We start from the raw sequence: 11,642 nt of genomic DNA, 5'->3' as shown, positions 1-11,642 counted from the left end.
TGTTGAAATCTTCTTCGTTCTATGAATCTCGCTTTGTTTTTTTTTTTTTTGAAAAAATAGCATGAGATTTGAAGATTTTTTTAAATATAAAGTAGAGAAGGGAAAAGAATATACTTACCAATTTCCCTTGGGCATAGTCGGGGCTCCTCTGTTGGCAAGATCGGGTTACTATTTGCGCACCATCGGCCACCAAATATGATAGTGGTTTGGCAGTTGTATGCTAAATGAAACCCTAGCATAATGGGTTGATGACTTTGTTTTTTTGTCAAAAATATTTGATGTGTTCTAAAAGAAAAATAAATGAGAATGAAGATTTAAGGGTAAGATTTGAAACAGTGCTGTGTAAAAGGGGGGAGATCCGCACGCAAACCCGATCCATAAGCCGGATCTGCGCCTTGGCGCTACAAATGGTTAATTTGTGCGGCTAGTTATTCGCCTTCGCGCAGACTTTTAATTGATCCTTATTTACATTTTATTTTGTTTTAAAATTTTCCTAGAATTTGCGTGTCTTTTCAATTTATCCCGCACCAAAACGTTGTGTTTCGGGGATTTGGATTATTTGCATTTTCAGTCTTCTCACATTCGCGCGCACTGCACTTTAGTCCCTATTCGATTTCAACAGTTTATTTTATTTGTTAACTGCCCTTTTTAGCTTGATTTTATTTCAATTAAGTTCTTTTTCTCGTTTTAATTTGTATAATTCATCATTCTTTTAATTTATTGGCCATTCATTTTTCAAAATTATTTTTACATGCATTTTGAATTGCTTTGATAATTTTACTTTGTTTTTTAATTATAAGATTATGATTTTATATTAGTTTTTTTTATACATGTAAATTATTTCAAACCCTAGCATTTGTGGTTCATTTTAAAAGGTCACGTCCTAAGAAAATTTTAACATCCAATTCAAGTTCTTCAAATGTTTACAAAGAAACTGTATTTCAAAATCTTTTTAAATTTTAGACATAAGGACATTATTTGATCAATTAAATACCAATTCTGGGCATAATGAAGGTGCTAATTCTTCCTTGTAGCTAACCGACTCCTAAACCCGCTTTCTCAAATTTCGTAGACCAAAGTCATTGTTTTAATAAATCGAAATGCTTTATTAAAATGATCAATCTTAAGGTGACCCAATCACACCTTGAAAAAAAGATTGGTGGTGACTCTATGTTTCATTTTTAAAGTCGATCCCTGCATTTTTTAAAATAAAAAGTGGTTTCGACAGCTTGGCGACTCCAATGGGGACAATAAGAGAGTCAAGCCATAAAACTGATTACTTTCTATCCTTTTGTCAAAAATTGAAAATTTGATTTGAAAATCATGATCTTTTGTTGCATTTGTTTGTATGATTGTTGTAGTTTGAGTCTTGTAGAATTTTATTGCATTGCTTTGCATGACCGTTGGCATTACACCTTTAAGTGGGAGTGAGAAGCTATGCCTTTGTGAGGTTTTCACCTCCGCATGAGCTAGTTGATTGCTTCCAGGATACATCTATACCTATGTCTTCGTGAGATTTTCATCTCCGCATGGTCATAGGAAAATGTATTCCCCTGAACTAAACTCGATCCATATGAGCCTATAATTGGTGAGGATTGAGGAACCTGCTAGTTCAGGTACCCTTTTCTTTAGAACCATACCTCATATAGGTAGAGTTATGCTAAATTTTAGCAATTATTCAGATAGGTGTTTGATTATTTTCTGTTTGCTTTGAATTTTATTATTTGATACAGACTTGTGTGTTTTATTTTGGCTTTGACTGCATGACATTGCATATTTAAAAAGGTGTCGATTTGTGTTTGGTTACTAAGTTAGAAGACCTAGTATAGAGAATGAATTTCTTGATAAAGTTGAGGATAATGCGGCCGTACGTACATGGTCAGACATGTTACAATTAAAGAAACGGACCAAAAAATAGGGAAAATGGGTCAACGTGGGAAATCAACACAGCCTGGACTTCCTCAAACGGGTAGACCACACGCCCGTGTCTATTTAGCAGACTCTAACATAGCCCAAGCCACCCCACACGGGCGCGTCCCTATCGAGCCCAAGTCTAGTTCTACTCGGAAAAGGCCACTTTAGAGGATTCTTCGGCATTCTAAAGCCTATATAAATACCCTAGAGGAGGATTAAAAGGGTGGACAGAGTGGGAGGTAAGGAATTACTCGAAGAAGCCGATTGATCCATCTCAAAAGCCAGATTCTCCTTCAAGACTGAAGATCTCCCTTCAATTTCCTTCAGGGGTTTTTAAGGTTTCTTTATGTTTTTTTATTATTATTCTTCTGAGATGTTTTCTTTTACACATATGAACTAAATCCCCTTAATACCTAAGGGGGATGAAACCTAAGACGGATCTTGTTACTATTTTCTAAATTATATGATAAATACTTGATTTTTTCTTAATTATGTGTTCTTAATTCTTGTTTTAATATTCCAGGATACTGATTCAAGTATTTATGTGCTTATTTAGAGGAGCAAAAGTCCCTGTCTAAGAGTAGATCTAGCATAATTAAGTGGAGTTGATTGCACCCCTAGACATAGGGCGACATAAATCTGTCGGATTAGGGTCAAACCTAATAAGGGAATCCATAGATCGAGTAAATGCAACACTAGGGGTTTTAATTAGAAAGAGATTTCAATTAATCAACCTAGGGTTAGACGTTGTTAGTCTCGAGAGAGATAATAATATAAATTAGAGATTTCTATGGATCGAGTCAAGTGAATAAATCGTCTAGTTCAGATTCAAATAACAAGTGAAGTCTAGGAGGATTCTTCCTTAAGTATTGTCTAAATCAATTAGTTTTCCCAAAAGTATTTCCCCAATTTACTTCTTGTGCATTCTTAGTTTAGTTAATTAGTCTAGATAAAGCAAATCCCATTATTTTTAGGCTAGATAATAAAAAGAAGGTCAATACTAGTACTTTTAGTTCTTATGGGTTCGACATTCCAGTCTTGCTATAAGCTATACTACTGTTCGATAGGTGTTCTTGCCTTTATCGTGATAATAGTTAGTTTTCAAGTATGATCAATCATAAATATAAAACTTATCACGCACATCAAGTTTTTGGCACTGTTGCCGGGGAACTAAGATATAGGAACGCTTAATTTTTATTACTTTAGCCATTTATTTTTATTGCAATTTAAATTTTTTTTGCTTAAATTATTAAATTTTCTTTTGCTTCTGGTAGGTTTTTATAGTTTATGACTAGAAGAAACCCGTTAGGACCTCTAGTTTTTGATAGTGAGATCGAAAGCACAGCTCGCAGAAACCGAAGAGAGATAAGGCAAAGTCTACAATACATAGAAGAAGGGCAAGAGAACGATATTCAAACCACAACCGAGGAAATGACTGATAATCATAATAATCTGCTACCTCTTACGGCTGTTGCGAACCCAGTAAATCAGGATCCTGCTCCTCGTACTATGTATGATTATGCTAAACCTATTTTAACAGGAGGTGAATCCAGTATAGTTAGACCTGCTATTGCTGCAAATAATTTTGAACTGAAACCTAACACGGTTCAAATGATACAACAGTTTGTTCAGTTTGATGGTTTGCAGGACGAGGATCCAAACACTCATTTGGAAAATTTTCTGGAATTCTGTGACACCTTTAAGATCAATGGCATTTCTGACGATGCCATTCGCCTTCCTTTATTTCCCTTTTCATTGAGGAATAAGTCTAAACAGTGGTTGAACTCGTTACCACGAGGATCGATCACCACTTGGGAACAAATGATCAAAAAATTTTTGCTTAAATACTTTCCGCCAGCTAAAATGACTAAATTAAGGAATGATATTTCTTCTTTTGTGCAGATGAATTTAGAAACACTCTATGATGCATGGGAGAGATACAAGGACCTATTAAGAAGGTACCCTCACCATGGGTTACCTCTATGGCTGCAGGTTCAGACTTTTTACAATGGTGTGAACCCCTCAACAAGACAACTCATCGATGTAGCCGCCGGTGGAACTTTAAACAACAGAAAACCTGAATAGGCTTATGAATTTATTGAAGAGATGTTACTGAATAACTATCAATGGCAAGTCATGAGAACAAAGCCAACAAAAGCAGCTGGTGTTTTCAACCTCGACACAGTCACTGTGCTGTTAAAACAGGTAGAACTTTTAAATAAAAAGACCGATGGTTTATATGGTTCTACTCAAGTACATCCAGTGATGAGGTGTGATTCAAATGGAGGAATGCGCAACCCAGATTTTCCGCCCTTCAACCCTGGCACCGAGAAGGAACAAGTTCAATATATGGGTAACAATAATTCTAGACCTCAAAATAACTTGTACAGTAACACTTATAATGTAGGTTGGAGGAACCATCCCAACTTCTCGTGGGGTGGCCAAGGAAATCAAAGGCCACAACAACCCCCAGGTTTTCAACAACCACCTTACCAGTAGGAAAAGAAGTCGACCCTTGAAGAGATGCTAAATAAATTCATCTCGGTGTTAGAAACTCATTTTCATAATACCAAAATAGCACTTAAGAATCAACAAGTGTCGATCCAAGGGCTCGAAACTCAGATAGGCCAGCTTGCTAAATTGATTTCAGAAATACCACCAGGAAGTCTACCTAGTAACATCGAACCCAATCCAAAAGAGCATGTGAAAGCAGTTACACTAAGGAGTGGGAAAGTGTTAGCTAAATCTGAAAAGAAGCCACCACAAGTAGCTGACAAAAACGAAGGAGAAGAAGTAAAACCCAAAAATAATGACAATCCAATGCCAAAGGAATATAAACCACCAATCCCATATCCAGCAAAGTTGAAGAAAGACTACATGGATGCACAATTCGGAAAACTTCTTGAACTTTTTAAACAACTGCATATTAACTTACCATTTGTTGAAGCTATATCGCAGGTGCCTAAATATGCAAAATTTTTAAAAGAGCTTCTAACAAACAAAAGGAAATTTGAAGACCTATCTACATTGGAACTTAATGAGGAGTGCTCGGCCATACTCCAAAATAAACTGCCAACCAAACTGAAAGATCCAGGAAGTTTTACTATTCCCTACTTAGTTGGTAGTTTGAATGTTGATAAGGCACTAGCTGATTTCAGCGCTAGCATTAATTTGATGCCATATAAAATGTTTAAACAACTTGTTCTTGGGGAACCTAAACCCACTAGGATAAGTATTCAACTAGCTGATAGATCTGTTAAATATCCTAGGGTTATTATAGAGGATGTACTTGTAAAAGTAGATAAATTTATATTCCCTGTTAATTTCATTATGCTTGACATGGATGAAGATGTTGAAGTGCCCTTAATCTTAGGTCGTCCATTTTTAGCCACTGCTAGGGCTGTTATTGATGTGGGTGATGGTAAATTGGTACTTAGAGTAGGTGATGAAGAGATTATTTTTAAAATTTATGATGCCATGAGATTTTCTAGGGAACAGGATGACTCATGTTATTTTATTGACTTTATCGATCATGCTACTCAAGATTCTTTTCAGGAAATCGTACATAAGGACACGTTGGAACTGAGTCTTGCCCAAGGAGAGGAGGTAGATGATGATGATTCTGAGATAGGTAAGATAAAAGCTAAACTAAATTCCAATGAATCCACTCCAAGACAAGCAGAATATGAGGGTATTAAGGTAAATAATAAACTTAAGCAAAAACCCTCTATTGAAGAACCTCCCAAATTGGAACTTAAACAATTGCCAAATCACTTAGAATAGGCATTCCCTTGAAAAAAATCTACATTACCAGTGATTATTGCTTCTAATTTGCAACCCAAGGAGAAAGAGGAATTGCTCCAAGTATTAAGAGAACATAAAAGAGTCATAGCTTGCAAAATTACTGACATTAAAGGGATCATCCCTTCTTTTTGCTCCCACAAAATTTTAATGGAAGATGATTATAAGCCATGTGTGCAAGCTCAAAGACGACTGAACCCCAACATGAAAGAAGTTGTTAAAGCTGAGGTAATTAAACTCCTAGATGCTGGAATAATTTATCCTATTTCTGACAGTTCTTGGGTAAGTCCAGTGCAAGTTGTTCCTAAGAAAGGAGGCATGACTGTTGTAGCCAATGAAAAGAATGAATTAATCCCAACAAGGGCAGTTACAGGTTGGAGAGTTTGTATTGACTATGGGAAGCTGAATGACACCCTGAGAAAAGATCACTTCCCCTTTCCATTCATTGACCAAATGTTGGAAAGATTATCCAGGCACATGTACTACTGCTTCTTAGACGGACTCTCTGGGTATTTTCAAATCCCAATAGCTCCTGAAAATCAAGAAAAGACGACATTCACATGTCCGTACGGTATGTTTTCTTATCGTAGAATGCTTTTTGGATTATGTAATGCTCCTGCTACTTTTCAGAGCTGCATGATGGCCATTTTTGACGAACTCGTAGAAGACATCATGGAGGTATTTATGGATGATTTCTCAGTATTCGATAACTCTTTCCATCTTTGCCTTAAAAATTTGAAACGAGTTTTAATAAGATGTGAGGAAATGAACCTTTAACTTAACTGGGAAAAATGTCACTTTATGGTTCAAAAAGGTATTGTGTTAGGTCATAAAATTTCTAGTAAAGAGATTGAGTTTGATAAATCTAAAATTGAAACCACTGAAAAACTACCTCCCCTTAGTTCGGTTAAGGCTATTATAAGCTCTTTAGGACATGCTGGGTTTTATAGAAGATTTATTAAAGAATTTTCTAAAATAACTAAGCCTTTGACTAAATTACTAGAAAAAGATGTGCCTTTTAATTTCGATCAGGAATGTTTAGAGGCATTTAATACTTTAAAGGATAAATTGATTAATGATCCAATTATAATCGCACCTGATTAAAATTTACCTTTTGAGCTAATGTGCGATGCGAGTGATTTTGCAGTAGGTACAGTTTTGGGATAGCGAAGAGACAAGCATTTTCAACCTATCTATTATGCTAGAAAAACTTTGACAGCCACACAATAAAACTACACCACCACGGAGAAAGAGCTGCTAGCTGTGGTTTTTGCATTCGATAAATTTAGGCCATATCTAATATTGTCTAGAGTTGTTGTTTATACTGACCATTCTACTCTTCGCTACCTTTTAACTAAGACTGACCTCGACTTATTCGATAGATTCTGTTATTGTAGGAATTTGACTTGGAGATTCAGGATAAGAAAGGAGCTAAAAATCTCGTGACTGGTCATCTTTCCAGGCTTGAAAATTCAAGTACCAAAGAGCCAGATGAAGTTGAAATAAATGATTCATTTCCTGAAGAACAATTTTTTTTATATCTAATTCTAAGGTACCTTGGTTTGCAGACATTGCGATTTTTTTAGCCACTAACATTATCCCAAAAGGGTTGACACATCAGTAAAAGAAGTGATTCTTTACTGATGTAAAAAATTACTTTTGGGAAGACGCTTTCCTTTTCCGTATATGTGCAGATCAAGTCATTAGGAGATGCGTTACAAGGTCAGAAGCATTGAATATCTTGGAACATTTCCACTCAGGACCAACTGGAGGACATTACAATGGAAATAGGACCGCACATAAAATACTCAAATCAGGTTTTTATTGGCCTACACTTTTCAAGGACGACAACAGGTATGTTGCTACTTGCGATAAATGCCAACTAACAGGTAATATCTCTAAACGTGACGAAATGGCCCAAACATACATACTCTCATGTGAAATATTTGATATATGGGGTATTGATTTCATGGGTCCATTCCCCAGCTCATTTAGGAATAAATACATATTAGTAGCCGTTGATTATACGTCTAAATGGGTGGAAGCCCAAGCTTTACCTACTAATGATGCTAGAGTGGTAGTAAGATTCCTTAAGAAACTCTTCTCTCAATTTGGAACACCTAGAGCAATTATCAGTGATAAGGGTACTCATTTTTGTAACACCTAATTTGATAAGACCCTTAAGAAATACGGAGTTCACCACAGAACAGCTACCTCTTATCATCCTCAAACTAGTGAACAAGTCAAAGTAGTAAACCTAGAGCTCCAACGTATCATTGAAAAGACAGTAGAATCAAACAAGAAGGATTGGGTGATGAAAGTAGATGATGCTTTATGGGCTTATAGAACTGCTTTTAAGATCCCCATAGGAACATCCCTTTATAGACTTGTTTACGGAAAAAGTTATCATCTACCGTTAAATTTAGAACACAAGGCATTCTGGGCTATAAAATTTCTAAAGCTTGATCCCAAACTTGCAGGTGAAAACAGGTTGATGCAGTTGAACGAGTTAGATGAGTGGTGAACCAATGCATATGAAAATTCACACCTATACAAGGAAGCAATGAAGCATGGCCACAACGCTCGTTTGAGGCAACGTAAGCAATTTCAAGTTGGAGATCTTGCCTGTTATATAACTCGAGGCTTAAATTGTTTCCTAGAAAGCTTAAATCACGATGGTCAGGTCCTTTCATAGTCCAAATCGTGTTTCCATATGGCACAGTAGTGGTAAGTCATCCATCACAAGGCACTTTCAAGATAAATAGACATCGTCTCAAACTTTATAATGGTGAGAATTTTAAAGACAATAAAGAGGAGCTGCGGCTCCACGAACTTACCTAAACATACCCACAAGGTAGAGTCAAGTTTAAACTCTAAATAAAAACTTCTCGAGAGGCAACCCGAGCACTAACGATGTTGATTTCTTTAAATTTTAGTTTTTAACATCTAAATCAGTAACTGAGTCATTGAACGCAGGTTTTCCAAATCCACACGGCCAGACACATGGGCGAGCCTTAGGCCATGCTTATACCACGGGAGGCGGCATGGCCGTGCGATAAAGCCGTGTGAAAACAGAGCAAAATTTTTCCTAAAACACGGGATTCGGTACGTTGCCACGACCGTGCGACACGGCCGTGGACAATCCTACCAAATTAACACGAGCTTGCGACACGCCTGTGCCCACCACTCATGGTCGAAACTGTCAAAATGACACGGTCGTGCAACAGGGCCGTGTGCACCAACGCACCCAAATTTGAAAGCCACAAAACACATGGGCTGAAACAAGGGCACACAGGCGTGCCCTACGGTCGTGTGCCCCAATATCTATATAAACCCCTACTATTCATCTTTTATTTATTTTTATTTTTATCTTTATTTATCTTTTTAACTTACTTTTTATCCTATTTCTCTTTAATACTATTCTTACTTCATCTTTAGGTTTTACAATTTATATTAAGCAATTTATATTTTTGGCCATTTCGCTAAGAGTTATCGCAGTTATTACTTAGGAATTTGCAACTCCACTGGAAAAGGTCCTCCACGACTGTCATGCCTTGCTCGACCACGACCATAGCTATCACTAGTTATAATATTCGTTTTGCACAGAACTTTTTGACTAACAACCTCTACCACCACCGGAGCATCCTCCTCCAAATCTCACTATTGCCTTAGCCAATTACTTTTCATGACTCTAATTCAAGGATTCCATTTAACATTCAGGAAGTTTCACTTCTCCCCCTATCTTATGATCTTAGATCTATATTTTTCAGTAAATCTATCTTTGTACATTGAGGAAAATGTCCATCTTAAGTGTGGGGGGTCATTTATATCATTATAAAAAAATCCCTGAATTTTGTCTTATTCTCACGTGACTCACTCATATCACTATTAGAATGAAATTCTAATTAATTTATGATTTTTATTGATATGTCTTAAATTAAAACATAGGCATTTAGGCATTGATTTTTTAAACTTTAAGAAATTAGAGAATCAAGCATAATAAGTTGATTTTTGAGAATTTAAAATTTTTATGTTATTTCCCCAAGTTTAGGTATTCTCTTGAAGTTGAAATTCACAGGGTTAACATCAAAAAGCTACAATTTTTGTGAGGTCTTGAGCCTTTAGAGCATATATTATTTCTTTCATGCTCACTTTTATTGTTGCTATAAGTGCGTCAATATTGATTTGTTATTCTAGAACTTGCTTTGATTATGCATGTCAAGACCACACCATTGATTTGATATGTCGAGATGATAAAGGCACTTAGGTTTAACCCACTCACTCCATAAAAGTCTACCTTTATAATTAACCCTTAGTGAACCCCTTGAGCCTAACAAGCCATTCATTGATTTACCCTTAATATTAATCCATAACCCATTATTGCTGAAATCCCCTCAATTAATTTGATCCTTATTTTTGTCGAGATTTGATTTGAATAAATTGCTTAGCTATGTTTTATTTTTGATAGTTAGCAAAGTTCTATGTTCTTAAAAAAAAACGAAGTGCTGCAATTGAGATTTTTCGTCTAGCATATGATGAAATTATGTAATGCTTGGATTAAGACGATGTTATCCATGAAGAAAAGCTCAATTCTAGGATCATCTAATTAGGGATGTAATTGATCCATCTCAAAAGTCGGATTCTCCTTCAAGACTGAAGATCTCCCTTCAATTTCCTTCAGGGTTTTTAGGGTTTCTTTATGTTTTGTTATTATTATTCTTCTGAGATGTTTTCTTTTACACATATGAACTAAATCCCCTAAATACCTAAGGGGGATGAAACCTAAGACAGATCTTGTTACTATTTTCTGAATTATATGATAAATACTTGATTTTTTCTTCATTATGGGTTCTTAATTCTTGTTTTAATATTCCAGGATACTGATTCAAGTATTTATGTGCTTATTCAGAGGAGCAAAAGTCCCTGTCTAAGAGTAGATCTAGCATAATTAAGTGGAGTTGATTGCACCCCTAGACATAGGGCGACATAAATCTGCCGAATTAGGGTCAAACCTAATAAGGGAATCCATAGATCGAGTAAATGCAACACTAGGGGTTTTAATTAGAAAGAGATTTCAATTAATCAACCTAGGGTTAGACGTTGTTAGTCTCGAGAGAGATAATAATATAAATTAGGGATTTCTATGGATCGAGTCAAGTGAATAAATCGCTTAGTTCAGAGTCAAATAACAAGTGAAGTCTAGGTGGATTCTTCTTTGGGTATTGTCTAAATTAATCAGTTTTCCCAAAAGTACTTCCCCAATTTACTTCCTGTGCATTCTTAGTTTTGTTAATTAGTTTAGATAAAGCAAATCCCATTATTTTTAGGCTAGATAATAAAAACAAGGTCAATACTAGTACTTTTAGTTCCTGTGGGTTCGACATTCCGGTCTTGCTATAAGCTATACTACTGTTCGATAGGTGTGTTTGCCTTTACCACGATAATAGTTTTCAAGTATGATTAATCATAAATATAAAACTTCCCACGTACATCAAATTGAGAGACATATGGGCCTATTGGGATGAGGGAACTAAGTAGTTGTTCTACCAAAATTATGGCGATATACCCTACTTGCTCGATATCAAGGTAGACAAGCATTTGTTTCGGGCTATGGCTTAGTTTTGGAACCCTGTCTATAGTTGTTTCACTTTTGGGAAGGTAGACTTGGTGCCCACTGTTGAAGAATATACTACCTTACTGCGCTGTCCAAGGATTCAAGTTAGTAAAACTTACTCTACGGCCATCCCAACTTTTGTAAAGAAGTTAATGAATATTACTGGGATGAGTGAGCCTTGGGTTACGGCTCGAATTCAGCAAAAGGGGGATGGTAAATGTATTCCTTTGGTGAATTTGAGAGACCTAATTTTAGTACATCCGGATGTAAAGAAGAAAGTTGACATCTTTACCTTGAGCATTTATGGTTTGGT

The 11,642-nt window shown here is 36.1% G+C and overlaps 1 non-coding gene across 1 annotated transcript; it reads right to left on the bottom strand.

Annotated features, from left to right (window-relative positions):
• Positions 1–3,783: 3,783 nt before the first annotated feature.
• LOC121216821 (small nucleolar RNA R71) lies at positions 3,784–3,890 on the bottom strand. The gene has a single exon (XR_005913031.1). It is a non-coding gene; the product is annotated as a small nucleolar RNA R71 (small nucleolar RNA).
• Positions 3,891–11,642: the final 7,752 nt, after the last annotated feature.

The sequence above is a fragment of the Gossypium hirsutum genome, chromosome A02 (genome assembly GCF_007990345.1).
Source record: "Gossypium hirsutum isolate 1008001.06 chromosome A02, Gossypium_hirsutum_v2.1, whole genome shotgun sequence".
Lineage (NCBI taxonomy): Eukaryota > Viridiplantae > Streptophyta > Magnoliopsida > Malvales > Malvaceae > Gossypium > Gossypium hirsutum.
This window is presented reverse-complemented; position numbering and strand designations above follow the sequence as displayed.